The sequence below is a fragment of the Diuraphis noxia genome, unplaced genomic scaffold (genome assembly GCF_037042655.1).
Source record: "Diuraphis noxia isolate RWA-SAM2 unplaced genomic scaffold, SU_Dnox_SAM2 contig0003, whole genome shotgun sequence".
Classification (NCBI taxonomy): domain Eukaryota; kingdom Metazoa; phylum Arthropoda; class Insecta; order Hemiptera; family Aphididae; genus Diuraphis; species Diuraphis noxia.
This window is the reverse complement of record NW_028301713.1, coordinates 50,568,177-50,591,935: the sequence shown is the minus strand read 5'-3', so window position 1 is coordinate 50,591,935 and position 23,759 is coordinate 50,568,177. Positions and strand designations below refer to the sequence as shown.

The window sequence follows — 23,759 nt, the reverse complement described above, 5'->3', positions numbered from 1 at the left end:
ATGATGATGATGATGATGATAACAATAATAATGTACCTACATAATATAATAACACGGAACAGTATTAAAATATTTTGGTTTTTCGAATCGGAATCGACAGACTCGACTACAACACCATGACGGCCCACCGAAAGACGGGTACGACAGGTACCTAACCTACCTAAAGCACGTGTGATTTCACGCCCGGTGATACGTGTGTAAACTTTTCAAAATCGATCCTCTCGCACGTCTCCTCCGGCGGTTTTCGCGCACGGGATCGTGTACGTGACAGTCAGTAATGTGTCTCTGCGGGACCCGATGCGATTTTATTCGGAATAACAAACCGAGAATATTGTAAACCCTCGACGTTCACCATCCGTCTTGAACGCGCGTCCCGTCGTGTCCACGACAAAGTCTTATTAAGCTTGTAAAGGTAGACTTATAAATTACGCTATTTTTTTTTCGGCGCGTTCATTCTTTTTCTACCAACCACCACCCACCCACCCATCTTACAGCGTACGACGCCTTATCGGAAAACTGTCCACATAGTCGTCGCAATCGCTATTATTATTATTTTCATCGCACAAACAGCGTATTATAAGTAGGTAGGTAATTAGTAATATTATGTTAAAACAATAACTTGAAAACCTATTCAATTACCCTCACAAATCCGGCAAAAGGCTGAGTCTAATAATCCCATTCCTCATTGGAAATAATGATATATTACATTTAATTATAATATAATAAAGAGTTAAATATTTTACTTATTAATTATGCGCGTTGTATTTTTTTTTTTTTTTTTATCCACTGTGTTTGTGGCCATTGGATACATTATATTATATACATATATATTTACAAATTTCATGAATTTTGAAATTATGATAATTATGCATGATAGCATGTTTAGGGATAAATATGATAATAATTAAAATAGAGCACGTCACATTATAATATTATAGGTATATCGTAATACATACTGGTAATACAGTGATACAGGTATAAGGTATTCCGAATAGAAATCGAATATTCCACTATCCACAGTTTTTTTTTTTTTTTTTAATTTCAGTCAAGCATTACTTTCCCGTTTTTTAACATAGCTAGAATAGGTACTTTACTGTAGTTTTTTTCTCGTAGAATCATCATAACTCATACAATTATAACATAATATCTAAAAAATAATTACAGAGTAAAAACTATTACATCCATAATCAAACCGTAGTCGTATTACATATTTTAACACTACTATGACTATTGTACTTCACCCGTTACCTAACTATAGTTTTTAAATTTATACAATATTTTCTCTCTTAATTATTATTTAGCCACAAAAATGTATTTATAATATTGATGAGGATAAATAATGTTGAAATATTTAAAAATTATTGAAGTATAGACTACTGACATTAAATAAATAATTTGAAACAAAACTGTAAAATTTGATTTTATCATTGTGATTTAAGAGCTCTAAATTCCAATGATAGATATTAATGTTCTTATAATGTAATTCACCATTAATTTTGATGCTATTTGATACTCAGAAAAAATTATATATTACAAAAATCACCTATACATTTTAAATATAATCCTTAATCTATTATGGTATAGTATACTTATATAGCACTAAATCAAAAACAAAAATTGCTTATCTGTTCCACTATTTTTTTCCTTCATAATAGATTTTCTATGTTTAGATCATACATCTATCCACATATTTTATTTAGTAGACTATTTAAAATGTTTAACATTTGATTACTAACCTAAAGTGTAGATAAACCAATGAAATACGTACTTATTTATTATTCAATTATTCCTTAAAACATATTTTAAACATAAAATACAATTTAATTAAAAAAAGAACCTGTAAATGTACATATCAATTTAAATTAATTATTGGTAATAACATTTATATTATAGATCAATCTAGCAACAAATAACAAAGTATTTATACGCGTTGAATTTTTATAGAATCGGAAAACGGTGGAAAATATTTCTAATATAATTTCGGTTTACCTACCTTTATAAAGAATGGGACTAAGAGGTCGGGTGAATTAATTTCAACACTGTAGTAACTACAAAAGACTGTAGTTTCTGTAGTTACTACATTTCGATAATGAGTACATCGATTTTTGCACCAAACGGGTTGCCAAAAGGATTAAAAAAGTTTCTGAAGCATTATTTAGATTAGGTATTAGAGCACAAAGAATATCTAAAACAATTCTTAAAATTAAAATGCTCTTTAAATATCGACAGTTATTGGAAAGCAATTCTATACAATCTAAATCTAGACATACAAATATAATATGCCATTAATTGTCGGTTTATAGTCAAAACAATTTCTATATAAACTTAAGACATCACACGGATAGTTCAAATTGTCTTCCCTGCTTGCTGAGTTAACATTCTCCAGATGTTCCTGACAGTGTAATTATGCTTCTAAAGTTCTAAAGAGGTCGTATTTATCTCGATTTTAGGACTTTAAAATGTTTTTAGACGTTCGATTTTCATCATATTGAATTATGAAATTAATTTTTAAATATTTTTAATCTAAAACTTTGTGTGTAATTATTAATAATTTAGTTTAAATCACTGAATTATTTTAAAACTGCAAATGATTGCTAAATTATTATAAATATTTATAAAAATGTATCATTCATTAAATAACTCTTCTCTAGCTAGTGGTTGATTTAACTCCACAATTACATTTTATAAATTTTAAGTTATGAAGATTAATGAAGAAATGCGTGCATTTTTTATCCACTTAGAACGGGTCAAATTTTACCAAAATTTTGGTCGTTGTACACTTTTTTCGTGGAAACTAAAATGGAATTTTACATCGTAATTAACTCACAAGGTAGTGGCGTTATATACGGTCAATAATGTCCGTCATTTTGTGTTATTATTAGCCAAACATGAAGTGAAAAAAGAGTGCGCGAGAGACATTTTTTTTTACCTCAGCTTTGACTACAAGGGTTCTAAAACTTTACTATTAATGTGATTTTAAGTTTTGGAATTTTTTTAAACGATATTATTTTATTATTATAAAGTTAGATTTTCATAGAAAGAAATTATTGATCACACCAACTGTATACTTTTAGATAAACAATAAATAAATACTATCTAATTTATAGGTAATAGATTGTTATTTTAAATTCGTCATAGATACATTAAATAAAACTTAAAATCATACATAATATTTTTAACAGCCTTAAACCAAAAACTAAAATTAAAAATAATGATTATTAAAGAAATGTATATAATTTAAAAAAAAAAATAATAATAATAATACTTTTTTTTTATTTTTTTTTTTTTATTCAAAAACAATCTGTACAACAAGCACATTTAGTAATTTTGATATAGAATATATACATAGTTTATTTAAAAAAAAAAACAACAACTTTTAAGGAAGTCACCCATTGGTAACACCTAAGAACTTAATAATAATACTTAAATAATATTGATTTTATATTTTACCAGGCATTGACATTTTAAGCACATTTTTGGTATTTGAGATAATACACACTTCTTGTGGTCAATTTATTAATATATCGAAGTTATACAATACCTATAAACATGTACATAAATACATACACACAACAATATTATAATAGTAGCTAGGATGCACGTATTACTATACGCAAGCATTTATATATAACGGTGATGCAGTGGTTGGCGGTCAGCTAAAACTTGGTTTTGTCTCTTCAGCAGCAGTGCAGTCCCTGTTTGATAATCTGCTGACCAGGTAGTTCTTCACTCCCTCGCCGATACTTCCGCCATCAAACGCCATAATGACCATCCATTCACCAAACTCTCCAAGATGACCACTGTAGATTGCACCGTTTGACACGATTTATGGACCTCATCAAACGCTTTCGGTGATGGTGGTGCTGGAATGGTATATTATTATTATCATTATTTGGTTACCTGTAGTTACTAGACGGTAGTGCGACCTCCCCTTTTTCGTATAACTTCTCCCTGATCATGCATTTGTCTGTTGTGGTCTAATTAACCAAACAACTAGCCAAATCCTCACGGGCATTGTGTTCATAACTATGCACAATGTATTATTATATTTATATTTTCGATGCGTCTACGATATGTACAATTACACACCAACGCCAAAAACGTAGTTCTACTTTACACATTGTCCACGGTATATTGTAACGAAAGCTGCAGCTGTAGCTTGTAATAATATGGCAATGGATGTACGGACTAAAGAGGATGTACGACGATGAATCCGAGTCCACCGCTTTCGTTTAGCCGCCCCGTTTATACATCTATTCCAATTTCGAGTGGATAGCATGGCCAGAAAAAGAAAAAAATCGAGCCCTTCCCGCGCTCTTATTTTATTATTTATAAAACGTAATTCGCAATTTAGTGCGTAGTTCTCTCTCTCACACACACATATACACACACACACGCACATACAAACACAAGGAGACCTTCAAACACACATTATATATATATTATACAGTCTCGCAAAACACTCTCCGTATCGCAGGAATTATTGATACGTTCAAACGAGTATTGTTGTTCAATTATTTCCAAACCCAAGACTAAAACGATCCGCTTACCAGTGTCAAAGGGGCTACGGGTCGGGAAGCATTAGTTTCCGGTAATCTATACAGCGGACCGTAATAATAACGCGCAATAGCTAAACTGTTGGTATAAAAGAAATGAGGGGAAAAACGTTGATACTATTATTACCGTGTGGGTATAATATGCACTCCGACAAAAAAAATAGCGTCCAATGCGCTGCGATGGTATAACGGGTTGTGTGTGTGTGTGTGTACGTGCGCGGGCGTATACGATAGTCGTCGTCAGTGAAGGCGATTTATACGAAACAACATTATTTAACCGTCTATATAATATAAAAAGTACATTCGAAATCGAAACTTTAAGTGAACGTTCGATACTTCAAGTGTGTAGGAAAACCTATACCTAATACGGCCGGCGGTTTTTTCCCCGGTCTGGACGTCCGGAACCACGCGTACGTGAAAGCAACGCCATATATACGATACCAAATGCACGTCCGTTTTGGCAGTACTTCCGAATCGATAAGTCTCCTCTACACACACACACACCAACACTCACCACTATACTTACACCCATCCCGGCAAAGACTAAAGTTGAACATGATATTAGGTCTGCTGGCGGAGTTTTCTGTAAAAATAAACACACTCACGCGCGTATTACATCACAAATTATGATGTGTATATTATAATACTAATTTATTAAAAGACGACACACACGCGATGATGATAATAATAATAAAATAATAGATAACGTAACGCACAAACATTGAGCGTTTTTACATATAATCATAAGCCAACACGCAAAAACGAAAACAGCATCGAGGCCTGCGCCGCCGTTGTCACCGACGTCGAGGGGGGTGCTATATTGATATCTCCATATTATAAAACATTATGTATTTTATACATAGCGTAAAGCTCTGCCAAATCGGGGAGCAAAGGAGGATGGTGGCGATCCTTTTGTTAAACACCGCGGACCAGAGTGAAATAATAATAATAGTATTATCATAACAAGCGGCGGAAAAGCTTTACAACGCGCCGAACGCGCTTAAATAAAAGATATTTCTATAATATTGGTTGGATTAAAATGGCTAACATGTGCTACACTATACATTTTACCGCGGCCGTCTTGCCTTATCGAAAACAAGCACGGTATCTGTATTTAAACTGTATTTTAATGCTTTAATATCATAAAATTGTCCATTCACAGCCTACATAATAATTTATTATATTTTCAATAGAGGATTCAATTCGGAAGTAAAATTAATTGATTCAAATTATTTTTTCTTTGAAATATATATTCTTTTTAAATTATAGGCCAAGTTACAGCGTAGTTTGTAACATTTTTGAAAATGGATTAAAAAAGCTTGCTGTAGACCTAGTTCCATATATCGGGGGAAATTATAAAACATATTAGTTCAGAATAGTCAAAATATAATACAACTAATACTTAAAAGACAAGTGTAAATAATTCATTCTTTCTGCAGACAAACCGATAGTGTCAAATAAATTTAACAATGAATGAATTCGATAACTCGAAAGTAATCTTATACATTTGAAGGCTTAAAGCATAGGAAATACGAAATTGAACATTATCTAGTTATTGAATTTAATATTTTAGGTATGGGGATAAGATTGTGTTCCAATTTAACTCGAACTAAATTATTATAAATAAAAAGCTTTTATATCGACGCTATAAATGAAATATTTATAGTTCCCATAAAAATAATACTAAATACTATATTATAGAAAATTATTTATTAGTAATCATATGTATAATAAGTGTTTGTTGAAAGAAAACAGAGAATCAAATATCACACTTAATTTATATCACGAACACGTATTAAATAAGACTTATTTATAGTAATTTATAATATTAAAACAACAAAATGTGAGAGTTTGAAGTATCGTTCAGTGTATATGACACGTATATTATTAAATGCGTTCATTATTATTATTATTATTATGCCATTGGAATGTCAGGTGGTGAGTACCAAACTTGCGTTCAAACTTAGTTTCACAGACCAACTTCACGTCTTCACGTATAACTACTATAATATGGTCATATGTCAACGCCGTCGATATACGAGTACTTATTTATGTAAGTACAATAAGTACATCCTAACATTCCTAACCATATTACAAGGGTGGACAACATGAATACATCAATGAGCCACATGGATAATTACAATGATATCAAGAGCTAAAATTTTTATAAATACATTTTGCAATTTTATTTATTTCCTAGTCTGTGGGATATTTATTACTCTCTAGAATTTAAACTAATTTAAGAGTTACGTTTGTCGTAGGTTACAGCTGAGCTACAGGGTCAATAAATCGTATTTTTAAGCCAATCCTAACGCCGCCATCAGGAAATGAAACAAAGTACGCCATTTGTCATTTCGATTGCCTTGCGACAGCACACGTGGTCAAGATCATATAATACTCTATAGATTTATAACCGATTGTGGTTTAAATCACCTCCTACATACACACACTAGTGGAAGTGCAATGATCGACTACCGATTGCATGCATTTCATTTTTGCATGGATTTAAAAATCTAGCGTTTTGTCTCGGGAGTGATATTTTTTAAATGTGATCAGTATAAGTATAATTATATAATTTAAAAAATTGTAAAAATATAAAAGAGTTAAACATCTAAACTTGAAAAGGTATGCATAATATTTAAGGTGGTACTTATTTTTGAATTTTGAATTTTTTTATTTCTCACCCTCTTATATTGCTGATTATACTTTCTTATAAGTGCAATATGTCTTAGATAAAATTTAGATACCAACCCTATTTTAAAAATTTTTAACTTTTTTTGTGGTATGTTAAGGGTTTGAGTAATCATCAAAACCAATTTTAACAAAAATTACTTTAATGTTGTAATGAACAACAGTGGTGTATTTACGGGACGTGATATGAGGGATAGATCCTCCCCCCTTGACCTTTTTTTTTATAGGTAATTAAGTCGTCTCGTTTTCTGTATTTCTCAAAACAATATGATATTACTTTTAAGTATTTCTATAGTTTTCATCAACAATTGACCAACAATATAGCATCACATAGTTGAAGATGTGGAGAGTAAAGTTAGTGACTGAAAAAATTGTATTCACCTCTTGGTTACATGCTTTAAATGTTTTTGATAAAGACTTTCATCCAAATATTCATGAACTCTTGAAAATATTTTGTACTTTGCCTCTATCAACTACTTCACCTGAACGATGTTTTTCAAGTTTAAAGAGTTTTAAAAGTCCTACTTAAGAAATAGTGTGGCAAAAGTAAATATTTTATCAATTTTCCTGTTTAATATTGAAATATAATTATAAATTAGTAATTTTTAAATTCTTTGTTTATTAGAACCGACTTAATGGGTTGGCTTTATTGGCATGCCACTGGTCGATACAAATCATGCCAGATGAGGTTATCGATAGACTGAGTATTCAAAAAATTAGAAAAGTGGGTTTTGTATTATAACTATTTTTTTTTCGGTTATTGTATTAAACAAACGATTGGTGCTAGTAATTAGAATGGATTTATAATAAATATAAATGCTAATAATTATTAAGAAAGTACTATACAATTTTTGTTAATTCTTATACCATGACACACACTAACCGTAATAGGTAACAAGTTAGGGGATTTTAAGAATGTATATAATGTATTAGAATAAATAAGTTAATAGTAGAATAAAATAAGTGATGAAACGGTGGTTTAATAAAGTAAATAAGAAATAAAAAATAGAATAAGCTGGGAATGTATTAAAGTGTGATTTGAATTAGATGTGGTTAGTTATTGAGTGATTGAAGTTGAATATCCTATCTGCATTACTTTATTCTGCTACTATATATTGTTAGATCGACGTGAGACTACGTATTTAGTTTTGTATGTATAAATTAAAGTTCCACTTGCCTTCTTCGTCGACAAATGTGTTGTTTTTGCAATGTATAAATATCTCGGTATCGTGAGTCGATGAACACAATTATTTACGATCTGATTTACTCTTTACACAAGTTATGAGATATTATAGATATTAAGTCGTTTTGACTCGAGTATAACTTATATTGGTATATATGTGATGTTTAGTATAAATCGGAAAGGCTTGAATAAATGTTGAGATTTGGATATAGGATTTAGGATAATGTATGAGTATATTATTAGATGTTGGGCAGTGCAAGAAATTATAAAAACGCGTTGAGCTTTTAAATAATAATGTTCATATAGCAATGTAAGTTTGTACTTAGAAATGGTGAACCAACGCAACGTTAAGAAGTTTGCCGTAAGAAAATATATGGGACTTTATATGTGGAATTGAATCTTGTCCTGTTCTCCTGGTGTCTTCGATATTGACCTCGTGTGCCTTGAAGCGTTGGAGTTGGCGGCGTTTTTTTTTACTTGAGACTTGTATGTTGAGATGGCGAGATTTTTCACTACGCCAATGCTGTGTGGGTGTTGTGGTTGTGGTTTTATGCGCGTTTTCTCCACTACATCATGTCATCTGGCGCGGTCGAGTGGCCTACGTAATGCGCGTATTCGTTACGTAATTGCATATTATATTTATATATACATTGTAGTATACATGCATATATTAATGTCTTGTATTTTCTTCGATGTTATTGTTGTTTTTATGATCTCTATTTAGTTTATACTAAAGGTTGTAAATATTGTATTGCTTTGTCTGGTTATGGTTGTTTCATTCTTCGAGTGTTGAATTTGAGTGAAATTTGGTTTCACATTTTCTAAGTACGCCTCTAATTGGAAATGTACATTATATATTTATTAGAATATAAAACTGTAATATTTATATATTATAATAATGTACGTATTTATGGCCTTTTGGGTGTATTATTAATAATTATTATATATTTCATCCCCCTGTATCAAAATTCCTAAATTTTCCACTAATGAACAAGATGGTAGGGTAATATACCAAAAATATTCATAAATTAGGACTACCCTAATATAAACTATACAAAAAAAATTAACTTACAGAACTTTATTTTACCTAAGTACCGTATGATGATATAATTGTATGTTAATAAAAATTAAATTTAGAAAACAAGAATTTTGCATTGTTGATTGTGATTTGTTATTAAACAAAATAGTATTGAAATTCTGAAGTCAGGACTTAAAAAACAACATAGTTAATAAGATAATTCAATTCTGTATTATTAATATATTACATAACTTAATAATTTATTTTATTTATATTTAATAATTATCATTAACATAAAAATACCTATAATAATACTAACCTATAACAAAATTATCTCAATGTAACTCGTAAATACAGTAATGCTATAGGCATTATAGTTTTTACAAATAATTTAATCCAATTCTCGTAGTGAGTTAAAAACTTTTTGTGATTGTCAAATAATAATTGGATTAATTGTTTCAAGTCACATAACTTTAAAATACGAAGGACATGTTTTTATACAACTCTCTCTTTTTTTGAAAAGTTCATACAACAATGCAAGCAGTACTTTTATTCGTGGTGTTCAACCATTTACCCAAGTATTTGAAAACCAGGAAAATTGACATTAGTTAAAACAGACTACTTCTAAGTGTACCTCATCATTGGTTTCTTAAGTCACTTATAGTTTTAGACATTTGCATCCAGACAAATGTATCAAATTTGAAATAAATGATAAATTGTTGCATACGAATAATGACTTTGAGCGGAAAGGGTGTGTCTCAATTTATGGTATTTTTATGCCTGATATTTTTTGAATTAAAACAAAAAATTGTAAAATAGATATTATAAATTAAAATCCTGATAATTGTTTATTAAAAAAATATGTTTATACTTAAGGTTATAACATACGTATATTTAAATATTGTACTAGCCATTGCAAAGACTGTCTAATAATATATCAAATGTATTGAAAAAATCAAAAATTGAAGTATGAAATACAATGTTAGTGCTTTTTTTCCATTCGAAAATCAAGGAATGGGCGTGAACTGTTTATTACAATACTGCCACTCTGTCTCAAATAATTAGGAAGATGTACTAAAAGACATTAATGAAAATGACTATAGATATAAAAAAAAGTATTCAAAAATGTTATTTCTAAAAATACAAAAAAGAAATATTTAATAAACAAACAATGTTTCGAAAGAATTTGAATAGTTGTACACCGTCATTGGGTCAATAATCTGAGAGCCATATAATGAAAAAACAGAAAAACCGATTGATCATTGAGATTCAGCGCTTTAATCATATAGCTTCATTTTTTTATACGTATTGACAAATGCTGTTAGAGCTGGTAACGATTGGTATGTAATATGTTTAAATAAAAATGTGTATTGTCTAAGTGTGCCGTGTCTACCAGGCAATTGTTATAAATCCAGTAGTACAGTGACTTAAAAACTGAGGAATAGTAATTGTTCGCAGACAAAGACCAGATTATCACCTGGTAAACAATTCAACGAAATTGTGAAATTAATGCCTATGCTGGATATTGCCATTCGTCATGATGTATCGTGATAGATATTATGTAAATATTGTGAAACCATTCAATTCATTAAAAAAATCGTCGAAGTCAAGTTGCTGAATATTCTCGGTAATAGAAAAAATAGTTGTGTTGCGAAAATGTTGAACGACGAAAACAATGATTTATTTTATTTGACACCCACGGCCCACGAGACAATTACTAGTTACAATCTTTATGATTGAGAATGGAATGAATGATTGGTGGAGATTCCACCTGCTCAAATTCGAAAACATGACCATGGTCGATTAGCATATGTAGAATGAAATATTTTCAATGTAGCATTGTTTGACGAAATCTACTAAGTCCTCAGCGCGAATGATTAATGCAGGTAACAAACTAGCATCAGTTCATGCTTCTAAGACTATAGCGTAGTGAATGCCTTCAATGGTTTACTTCAAAGCGCTGTTACGTTTGACGCACCAACCCCTCTTATTTTTTCGGTGACATGTCAAGAAAAATACAATTTATCAAGTGACAAACAAATCAAATATGATTGTTTCGAATTAATCACACAATAAAAATACTATCTAGCTCGAAGGACCAAACAATGTGCGATAAAATGACCCAACATTTAAGCCCACGGACGAGTTTACGTTGTGTGTGTGCGCACGCGAACGGTGGTTGACACGCTACCCATCTTCTGTGTGATTTTCGTCTTATCTGTACCTCTGTGAGAGTGAGAGAGTGGACTTTATTAATATGACTGATTAAATTCCTAACTTAAATACAATTTAGTGATGAGTGAGAAATATGATATCCCTAACGCAATGAAAACAACAAGGCTTTCGATAAACAATCAGTAAAAAATAGTTTTATTATATTATCGTTCTACATAAAAATCATTCTTGAATACTATACGTTTATTTTGGTGAAATATATGTGTAATCATATTATTAAAAAATTCAAAGAAATTCTAGATAAAAGTTTCAAAATGTAATTAATTATTATACCTAATTCAAACTTTGTATGAATGAACCTAATTATATGTTTCACATTTAGCTAAAATTGAAGGATTTTCTACAAATTACCGTTTCTATATTATTATAGTGATTAAAATATATAACATCGTTTATATTATGTGAATTAGTTTATTCTATCTTTCCGTTAATTGTTTTGCTACCTACAAAATAAATTACCCTTTTTAATTAAAATTTTGAATAGGGTACGAAGAGTTTCCAAAAAGTGTACCAACACATATAGATATAAATATAGTAAAACCACTCATTCGGACCTCATATGAATCTCGTTATAACAAATTTTTATGTAACGAATTTTTGATGTATCATACAGAACTTTTTTCTTGATCCCTTAAAATTATTTTCATATCGATAGTTGACTATATTATATAAAAATAGCTTTATTATCATTTCGACCACATCTTTCACGTACAAATTGATACGCGACTCACATACTATGAAATCGGTTCGAATAAAAATCCCTTACCCGATGAACCGATATAGTACCCTCTACGATATCGGCCATTATTAATAATATTGGATATCTGTATCGGTCCAGTACTAGCTAAATATGGTAATAATATTATAGTTATACGTAGGAACCTTCAGAATTTAGTCAATTTTTCATTCGACAGTTTTTATTTTCTCCTTTTCCTTTTTGTAGCCATGTAATTTTGGAGATATCACGTTTCACTATCTCGAAGGAATGCAATAAACATCCGGCCACACGATAATATACCTGGAGAAATATTATATATAGAAATGGCGGGTGGATTTTCTTTATACTCTGACGAATCGACGTGACTTCGAGACTGTTGCAGACTGCAGTGTATCAATATCATTATCATTATTATTATTATTAATATTATTAATTTTATTATTATATCGATATTAATGGTGAATTTGTATAGATCGGAGAGAGTGCGTATGTATGGCGACATGGCGTATTATCGTGTCGTATTATTACAGCGACGATACAGTACGTGTTGTTCCGTAGCATAATATATATACATATATATATATATATTATGTTATTTGGTGTTTAATATATATAATACGACGTTATACTCGCATGTTGCTACAGAATGGCGCCTGGAAGAGATTTGGTAAATGTCCAAAAAAATTTCTCTGCCACCCACGATGGTGCGGTACAAAGATATTATATTATGGTTTCTTCGTCGGACACGATCGGCTTGCAGACGTGAACCTAGATGCGCAATGAATCCATTTCGTGATCTACTGTTTATTTATTATTCACTTCATTTCTCCTCAAATCCAGGTAAATCTTATTGGCAAAACGGATAATCAGCTGCTGCACGGTGGCGCACATAGGGACTGCAATTAATATGTAATATGTTACTATACTATATATAATGATTCACAAAACACGCTCACTTCCCCTTGCAACAATACTTTTCTTTGAGACAGTTATTAAAAATCTGATTTTTTGAATTTTTGAACACGCTTGAAGATCATGATATTTTTAAATTCGTCACATTGTTTGTAATATTAAAAATAGTGTCCTTTGGTATTTGAGACTTTGTATTTCAAATGACATCCCCTAAAAATTCTACTGCAAATAATTTGGCCAATAATTTATATTTGAAACTTGTAATGTATTTAAACCAAAATTTGAACGATTAGATTTTGAGTTACTTCAAGCATAACTATGTATATTTAATAGTATAATATTATTCGGTATAATAAGTTTTTGGTAACAGATTTAGACGACGAGAGGACTATGATAGTAATTAGAAACATTTAGTGATTAATAATAGTCCGTTAACATTTTAATAATTTGTAAAAATTGTATTACAAGTATAATAAACAATATATCAATGTTTCATATATTTTATATTTTAATAAAACCATTTTTAAGGACTATAACCAAAAAAAAATCCACAAAATAATAATTTACAGTTGAAAATTCACATTTGAAAAATAGAAGTTTTGATCACTACCAAAATACAGGAAACTTACAACTTTACAAAAGTTTACGAATTTTAAAATATAGTGGTTAAAATATTTACAAATTGTAAAATTATAATTTTAACAAATTAATTATTTCAGAAATATTTATTGGAGGTGATCATAATATTGCTGGATTACGCTGTATGTAATTACGTAGATTTTTAGAGGTCTCAAAGATAATTATTTTTTTGTTACAATGATTGGTGAAATTGGGACGAACGACAGGACGTATTGAATGAAATCGAAAGAAAAAAACCATTAAACTCATGTACACTCATATTAAGTAAATTGACAGCAAAGCTTGACAGGTATCGTCACACCCATTTCATATATACCCACGGCATCTCATCACTTTGAGTGGACAATCAAAAGGTTTTTGTATCCGTAGGCCATCGAAATGACTGTTGGCAGTTACGAGTTTACTTTGAATATGACATGATATTCCGTTGGTTTTTGTCAGCATTATGGCAAGACACAGCTGTTGTGATTTATTTTCTGAGTTTTCCGTAAGGAGGTCAGTCGAAAAATTATTAGACTATTCAATTTTTATTTTTATTTTATTACGTCATTCAAATTGTAAACTATGAATACAAGATAAATATTATCATACAACGTTAAGTCTTATTATATTTAATTGAATAACTCTGGTGATCCGTATTTAAAATTATTATTAAGGTATAATCAGTATATAGATAATAATTATTATTTATCTTAACTTGAAATTCACGAAATCGTAACATTTTTATTTAATTGTTTTAAGTTGGTGTCCGGAGAACAAGTGCCGCCATCCCCCCACTCCGGGGCATGGCAGAAACCTACGGGTGCCCCAATAGAAATTCTGCCAAACAGGCGTCCGAACTAGGCCTTCGGGCCTACTCCCGGACATAGCGCCATACGAAAAAAAAAAAAGTTGGAATAATACATTTTGTTATCAATAAAAGGTACCTGTGATATTATTTAATTATATTTTGACAGTTATTATTTTGCTGTATTGTTTTTTAGACGAGGACATATTTTTAAATCTTTATAAGTATGTTTATAAGCAATAATATGATAAAATAATAATAATTGTGTTTTTTGCATAATCTGGTGCTACAGTACACCAAACCTACACGTATTCGTCCAACTTTGGTGATCTTCGCCGCGTTATCCCATGGCATAAGAACCAGTGCGGATTGTGTTTCGCCATATGTTTTCGTCATATTGAGAACTTTTACCGCCTCCCGCGGGGTGTCGGCGTTTAGGACTATTTCTTCAACAAGTTCGTCAATGTTTGTGAGGGAGTCTAGGCCTCGGAACTCGACAAGCGATTGTTGCTTGGGAGTTCTTATCAAGGTGTCCGATTCCACTATTTTTGAGACTTCTGCCCGCACTACATCAGCTGCAGGGGACCCACCGGAGACTTGAATCAGTATTCCTCCTGATCTCGTTTGTCGTAGGGCGGAGATTTTGTTTCCGATTACCTACATGTTTACGCCACTTTTGATTTTCTTTAGAACCTCCAAGTAGTTTTCTGGTTTTGTTTGGACTATTACGACGTCTGATCTGTTTCTGGTACGTACTTCTTCCCGTTGTCCGTTTTGGAGGCTTCTAGGGCGTTTTGCATAACATAACGTTATATCATAACTGAACTTTGAACAGTGATAATAATTGCATATTAATGGTACCGTCATCGTATCAGCCTGCTTTTTAGTGCAATATGACGTCACGATGATGTACCTACAGTAATATTTTATTTTTTTAAATCTGTTTATCAATTTTCTGGAAAAATAATTACAAAACATCGGCATTTATGTATGTTATAAAAAATGCTTCTTGCAAAAACTATGTTGAGAGAATGCATGCTTTGTGTTTTATAGAAAAGAATTTAAAAAAATACTATTTATCCAAATACGTTTTATAAAGTTTAACAAGAGAAAAACCTCTGCTAGGTAGTGGAGTTTCACTAACGAGTTCACTTGAATGTTATAATATTATATTTACTGGAAAAGGTTGTTGTACTCAGACCAACAAAATTAATTAAGATACGATTTGTGAATAAAATATATAAATATGGTAATAAAATATATTATTATAAATATGCATGCTTAGAATATAAACAGTTAAATGCTAACATTTAGAGGAAATTTTAAGAGGTAGATATTTTATTTTTTAACAAGACGAACATTCATAATATTATTTATTTATATTATGTTATTTTATTAGCGATTGTATGTAATGTAGAAAAAAAATGAGACAGTTCACTATGGCAGTGTGCTAAATTCCTGGTTTCTAAAAGTATTTTAATATAAATAGATAAATTATAATTTAAAGTGTAATTTAAAAAGAATTTGGTTACTATATGTTGTTAGGCAGAATATTTTGCAAATTATCAATTTATATTCAACACTTTACAATAAGTAATTATCTTGATATTTACAATCGTAATTATGTATGTGAAGTATCTATTTACGAACAACAGTGAAAAAATACATTTTTATTTTTATTCGTGTCAGAGTACTATTATTATAAAAACAAAAATATGTTAATACAGTAAGTATCAGGTAGGTAATAAAAATAAAATAAAATATACTATGTTTGATATTTGGTGATATGGACACAGCAAATCTCCTCTATATAAAGTATTTATATTAATATTTTCATGTAATCAAGTGAAAATAAAAAGATGGAATTTCGATACTTTTCTGTATAAACAATGGTGCAACAGCCTGCAAGCTATGCAGGGTGAAAGATGGTTTTATTTGCTTTTACCTGTCATTTTTTTTCTCGTTCTTCTGTCCCCTCAGCTTTAGGATAGAAATATCATTCACTCATTCAAAAGTTTTAAAAGTTTTACCCTCAACTGTGGTGGTGGTGAATGGCTGCGCGTAGTTATGCTTAATTATTATAATATTACACAGAAAGTAATATTATCATTAATAAACGTTTTTAACGCACAATTTCAGACATATCTGCGTTCCACAACCTCGACATCACGCCGTTTAACGAGTCCACCGAGTCGTGCGCGACATTCGAATGGTGGTGACAGTTTTTGGCTGAAGTATTGTTATTTTTATTGTCATGCTCCAAGCCACACAAATAAATGCTCTACCCCTCCGTTATAATTATTGTGATATTGTTATTATTGTTATTATTATTTAAAGTTGATTATTTATTTCGAATGAGCGCGTACCTCGAGGTGAAAATTACGAGTTAAATTTTCTCGTTATTCATTTATTAATTTTTTCTCATGAACTGTTCTCAAAATTGTATTACGTTTAAAACAACGGCTTTGTCTGACAAAAACACATTGTAATAGTACAATATTTTAACCTACGACATTTTAATGAAATTAAACGTAAATCAATATTATTAAAAAATCGTCAAATGGTGCAGTTCAATTCAGTTTTCTTTCCATCGTTGCATTTTATATTAATAATATAAAAACTAAATTTTTTTTTTACGTGATTTTTGATTTGTTGATGTGTATTTTTAATTGTTATGCTGTTAAGATAACACTTTACTAAAAATTAGAATGGAATGCTTAGTCCAAAATGATGAATTTCTAGGTATTGTATTTGGATAAAAATATCCTAAAAAGAAAGATCCTATACTGAAATGTCAAATAAAAAGTATAAAAAAATATATCAAAGATGGTCTATATGGGTATTAATTAATTTTGTGATAGTAATATTTTTTATTAAGTTCTGAATAATATCCAGTAAAAATCAAGCAATTACGATTTATTCAATAAACAATTTAAAAAAATATATAAAACATATTATTATCTAGAATTCTAGATGTTGTCCAAATTAAATGCCAATAGTAAATATAATAAATTACAAATAATGATATTATTTTGTGTTTAATTTTCCAATCCTCCAATGAAATCGTACTAGACATAATATTAGTCAGTGGAAGCTAACAATTTATTAACAATTTTTATGCTATATGATGATGTTTTTATTAATTATTATTAACTAACATCTGATATAGAAGTGTAGTATTGATCGCAATCATTAGTTAAATTATATTCATGTCCTATCTTATATAATATTATTATTATTATTGTTGTAGTTGTTTCTTTTGAAAAGTATATATTTCATTTTTATTTAATGGTTTGTTCCACTCATTTGATTATTATTTTATAATTTTTAATAATCAATTAAATTAATAATTCAAAAATATAAATAGGTAAATAAAATAAACAGCTTTCTTTTATTTTTAACAGATAATTTTTCAGTAAAATATTTATTTTAATGTATCTTATTTATTCTCAAATAATAAAATTGTTTTGTTTATTATTACTCATAATTTAAATTATTATACTATTTACGTACATTTAGTATATTGAATAATTCTAACTATCTTTTTTTTTGTTTTGTATAATTTTTTAAGAAAAACAAAATATAATATTGAATTCAATGACAACCCTACCCTGAGTGCTCGTTAATAAAACATGTTTCATATTAATGTTATACAACTTTATGTATTCAGAATAAATATTTTTTCTACATGCACTTAATAAATCATTAAAAATTATTTGTTTGCAATGATTATTTCTTAATTTATAATTTAATATAAAATATAAATTTAAACCAGTATCTATCGTAATTATTTTCCATTCAGTCATTTGCCATAAATTTATTATGAAATCATTTTACAAACTTCAAATTCTATTAATTCATGGTGGATTAAAAAAATGCACGTCAGTTATATGAATATAATCGTCGTAATGATGTGAATGTTCGAGGATATAAGCACTTTAAAATCGTAAATCATTAACGAATAAAAAATTATTTCAATTTTATATCTTTAGTTACACGTATACTTGAGTTCACACAACTCGGGTGAAAAATCAAAAGCAATTAGGAAATTCGATGTCGTCGTTGACTTACTCATGTATTCATTATATAATATTATATATTAACAAACGTGGTATTATTGCGTCGACGTCGTTGTTGGTAAAGGACAATAGCAATAATAAATTAAAATAATGTAAACAGTTCGAGTCCAAGTCTCTAGTATGATTTATCTTGTGATTTTGGCGGTTACCTAATTGTTTCCTAAAGACAGTAACTTGGAGATTACGAAAACTTTTAGAATAAATATTAAGTAATGATTTATCGATAAACTTTAATAATGTCTAAGAAAACATATTTTGTTCTTAGTAAACAGTTTGTAAACGCGTGTTTAAAGATTATCACTAGTTGCATTGTAATAGTAATTACTTTTTAATAGATGGTATGATAATAGTTATCAAATGATAAAATAATATTAGAGGTGTGTACAAAAAAAAAAACTAAACAACAACATATTTTACTGGCTATTAAGACTATCAATATTTATTAATTAGCATACAAAGTGTTCCGTATCTACTAAAATGTCAAGTTTTAATTAATGTTAAAGTAATTATAAATTAGTTATGTAAACACGATATTGTTATTGCTAACGTGTGTACGTATAGTAGTTGGAATATTATGTAGATCAAATCTATCATATTCTATTTAAATTATTGCATATCTAACCAAGATTTCATGTCACAAAGCGATTAAAACTAAATTTTGAGATAAAATTTACTACAACGAGAAGTAAAAATCAATCATAAGAGAAGAAAAATTGTAGGCACTTGAATGCAAAGAGTATCGTTTGTGATAATATAAAGTTTCAGTCGGTAAACGTTTGAGTTGCACACGATTTATTGTCTCTAGAAAACCAACAAAACTGAAAATATATATTCTACTTTCCGAACACGAACACCGTATAATATATCGGCTGTATAGCCACTGCATAATATTGGACAAACGCAAACACAGACTCGTGTATAGGTTTAAAATTTCAGATAAGCCGTATTTTAATTTTAAACTTGATCGATTTTTTTAAAATACCATGCTCGACAGTCAGTAAATACACACACACACAACAGTCATAATCCATCTCTCTTCATTCGGATATTGCGTTTTTGAATAACAAAGTTTTATGTCTCTTTCAACTTCTTATTCGTCGCTCTGAAGCCTCAATCCCAGTTTTTCCTACACTGCAGAAAAACTCTAAAAATCACCTATGCCACGCGGATTACGATGACAAACTGTAGTAGACTACGTGCCAACGATTATAAATTGCTCAGAAAATTGAATACAAATATTATGATATTAGGTTATTCAAGTGATTGTCATCGACGTTGTTTTTTTTTTTCAGGCATTCATTATTAGGAAAGTTTGATATGATGTTAGTTTTTAATCTATTGCTTTCATTGGTTGCGATTTTAACATGATTTTCGTGTTGAACATGGTTATATGTAAGCATTCAATAATATGTTTGCTTGTTAACTTTTTGCTTTGTACTCCGGACACCAGTATTTTGTATATTTGTATGTTTGATGTATTACAATTATTATTATTGTGTGCGCATACATACACGAGTGTGACTAATCTCTGTACACCCTACAAAAGATTCGAAATCATTTTCGTTTTCATCGTCGTCAAACATAATGTATCCAATAAACACTTCTACTAACTACTCCCGGCACTGTTATAATAACATCATCAACTATACATCAACCGTTTATCTAATTTTTACACTATCAACTGACTAACATGATGTGTTTGGTTTTCGTAGAAAATCGCACTTAATCAGAACACGTCTGGTTAAGTTTAACTACACTATTTCGGTAGATCACACGATTGACGTTCCTCGCATATATACGTAATTTATCATCCACTCAATAATTTAAATAAATACAATAAAATAAATTATAATAGTCTGTAAAGTATTATAATGATATTACTTACTCGATATTTTAACACAAAAGCATATTAGAAATATTACCTAATCTCCAAAAAAAATTTTAAAATGAAACAAAATAAACAACACAAGTCTATAAAGAATAATTATAATTATTTGTATTACTCGAGTTCTTTATCGCCAGCAGTTGTGGTTCGGTGTTGTGTGGCTGAGATTTAATAGAACAATGAGAAATTACTGATTTAGTATAATGGTATGAAATAACATATTTGTAATTACTTAAATATAATACCAGTATCTCGAATAATGAATAATATCACTGGTATAGTATACAATTATACGAGTTATATAGTCAACTGTAAAAAGTATACGTATTTACATAAAGCAGAATCAGTCATAATCCATTTTAATACGAATGGATGCTTATCATTTTATTTTTTTTTATTTAATCGTATTTCATTGACCCGCAATTTATTGCATTCAATTTCAAATGAACAACGAACAACGAACAATAAAAAAAAATAAAAATATTATTCAAGATAACCCCGATCAGTTATTTTACTCTGATCTGTGTTTAGTTTTAAAAATTAATTTGAGCTATATAAATATTATATTTATTTTATATGCTAAACTATTTTTTTAATTAAATTCAATAAATGCATTTGAGAATATAAACCTTGATACTACAGTTCGATATCGAATATTTAACTAAACTATATATTTTGTTTTATAAAAAAAAGATCATAAATAATTTAAACGAAGTAGGTATAGATTTTTTATAACAATATTGTATAAATTAATTTTTTTTAAAGTCTCATTTTTTGTTTTATTTTTCCGTTTTTACTTGCAGAGGATTGATTACCTATTCGATGTATATTTTTATTTCTATTTTCCGTTTTGCTATTTAAGATTATTATTAATATATTTTCACTGTAAATTTTTTTTATAATATAAAATTTATATGTATTATTAATATTGAATTATGATAATTTTGAATTTTACTAGTAGGTTATTAATTGCCAAGTGTATTATTATTAAAGGTAAAGTTAGATTACCTTCAGTTTACATAACTTGTGTTAAATTATGGATACAAAATTCAAATTTTAATTCCATAATAAAATGTAATACCTATATACTAGTATCCATAATTTTGAAAGAAAACAGTTTATTAGCCTATTTTTCCTAACAATTTTTTTTTAAATGTAGATTGGTATTTTTTATTTATTTTATATTCTGAACTGAGAGTTGAGTATAATAAAAAACATATCATTTTAAATATAGTTAATTAGATTTCAAATTTTGATGAATTTAAATTTTTTTCTTGCTAGGAGGATATTTACTGTAGGCAATTGACTATTTATGACATGAATCTATTATTCCACTATTTTACTGTATGTGTGTATATCGAGTCAATATATTATTTACCATGAACCACATAGTTTGATACTGCATGTTTGTTTTGTTGGGTTCACCTGACATCCTGATGAATAATAACATTTTTATTTCTAAATATTGACACTAAACTATTATTATTGTCGTAAAATAGGGGTTTATAAAATTTTTGGTTGATTGTTAAACAAATATTTCTATACTCTGTGTATGTATTTAACGAATAACGACGGCACAGTAATAATAAAATGTTACCTTAGTTATTTAAATAAGTAAAAAGTAATGAGAGAATTAAAAAATAATCTGAGTTTTGTGAACGAGTATCACAACAGTATAATGTGTCAACCGACCTTAGTGTTGGTGAAAAAAAAATACAATGGGGATTGTCGAAAACCGATAAGTGCGCGTTCTACCGACGGTGGTTACGTTTGAAGCTGACAAAAATAGTATATAAAAATACTATTGTCGTGATACAACATAAAATAATGGTACCTTTTAATAAGTAAATATATTCATAACGTTTATGTGTATACAAAATTAAGTATAATAATTTCATACAGATTCCCGAATAATTTGTATTGTAAACTTTTAGACTGATAAGTACATACCTTTGTAATAATTGTACAGTATATTATAATACATGGAACTATAAAGTCTGTGTTTTTATAATGTTCATATTGAAAAAAATACATAACAGTTATAATATGAGGGTTAAAAGAAAAATCAACTTCAAACGAAAAACCAATTAATGTTGTGGTATTGGGCTCACGGAATGGGCGTCATCGTCTTTCATGAGATGTGGATGTGAAAACCAGACTGCTGGTCGTCAGCGGTAAGATATGGGACAGTTCCTACCCCATTCTCCCAACCATCCAAGAAACGTGACCGACGAGGTCATAAATCCCATTTTTTTTTTTTTTTGGAGTTCAGGATTGAGTAAGGGTGATAATAAAAGTTATGGTTCAAAAATTCTAGAACCGTTTCAAGATGAGTGGTATGATTATAAGAGGATCGCCGAATGTGAATCTAATTCATTACTCACTTTTTACAATAATATTATGCTTGACTATATTTTAAAAATTTGAACAATAATTCTATAAATATTGATTAAATACATACCAATAAAAATGGCTAGAAAAATATTTTTTATTACATTTTAAATTATCAAAACTATGTGAATTCACCATTAAGATAATATAGATACGTGTATTGTTTTTCACTCAAAAGGTGTACTAATATTGTAATTAATATTAATTCAATGCAAAAACCAGATAAAAAGAAAGCCACGTAAATATCTAAACGAAAATCAATTTTCAGAGACATAAATTTAATTTTAACTCTTCAAAATAATGTTGATAATTATGGATTATAAAAAATAATGTACACCTACAACTTTTTGAACTTTTAATAATTATTATATAACAGTAAAATTACCTACATCAAGCCTGTGTATACGTTATCGGTGTTTCTTTGTTTATTTAAACTATAAAAAATATTGTTGCTATTTGATTTATGGTAAACTAACAACTATAATATCGATTTTCGATTTTCCGAATAAATTTGGACTTTCTCCTTTTTTTTTTTAACTTGAATTTAATATGCTTAAATATAACAATTTCTTAAAATATTGTTCAACTCTATTATTAGTTTAACCTAGTCCATTAAAGATGCATACAGAAAAATATAAGCGGATTGTAAATCCAAGTTAATAAGT

The 23,759-nt window shown here is 29.1% G+C and overlaps 1 protein-coding gene and 1 pseudogene across 3 annotated transcripts in view; both read left to right on the top strand.

The window, feature by feature from the left end:
- The window catches only part of LOC107168447 (opioid-binding protein/cell adhesion molecule-like), a 337,823-nt gene that overhangs the window by 99,531 nt on the left and 214,533 nt on the right, over positions 1–23,759 (top strand). The window lies entirely within an intron of this gene.
- On the top strand, positions 6,026–7,989 carry LOC149057497 (52 kDa repressor of the inhibitor of the protein kinase-like; annotated as a pseudogene).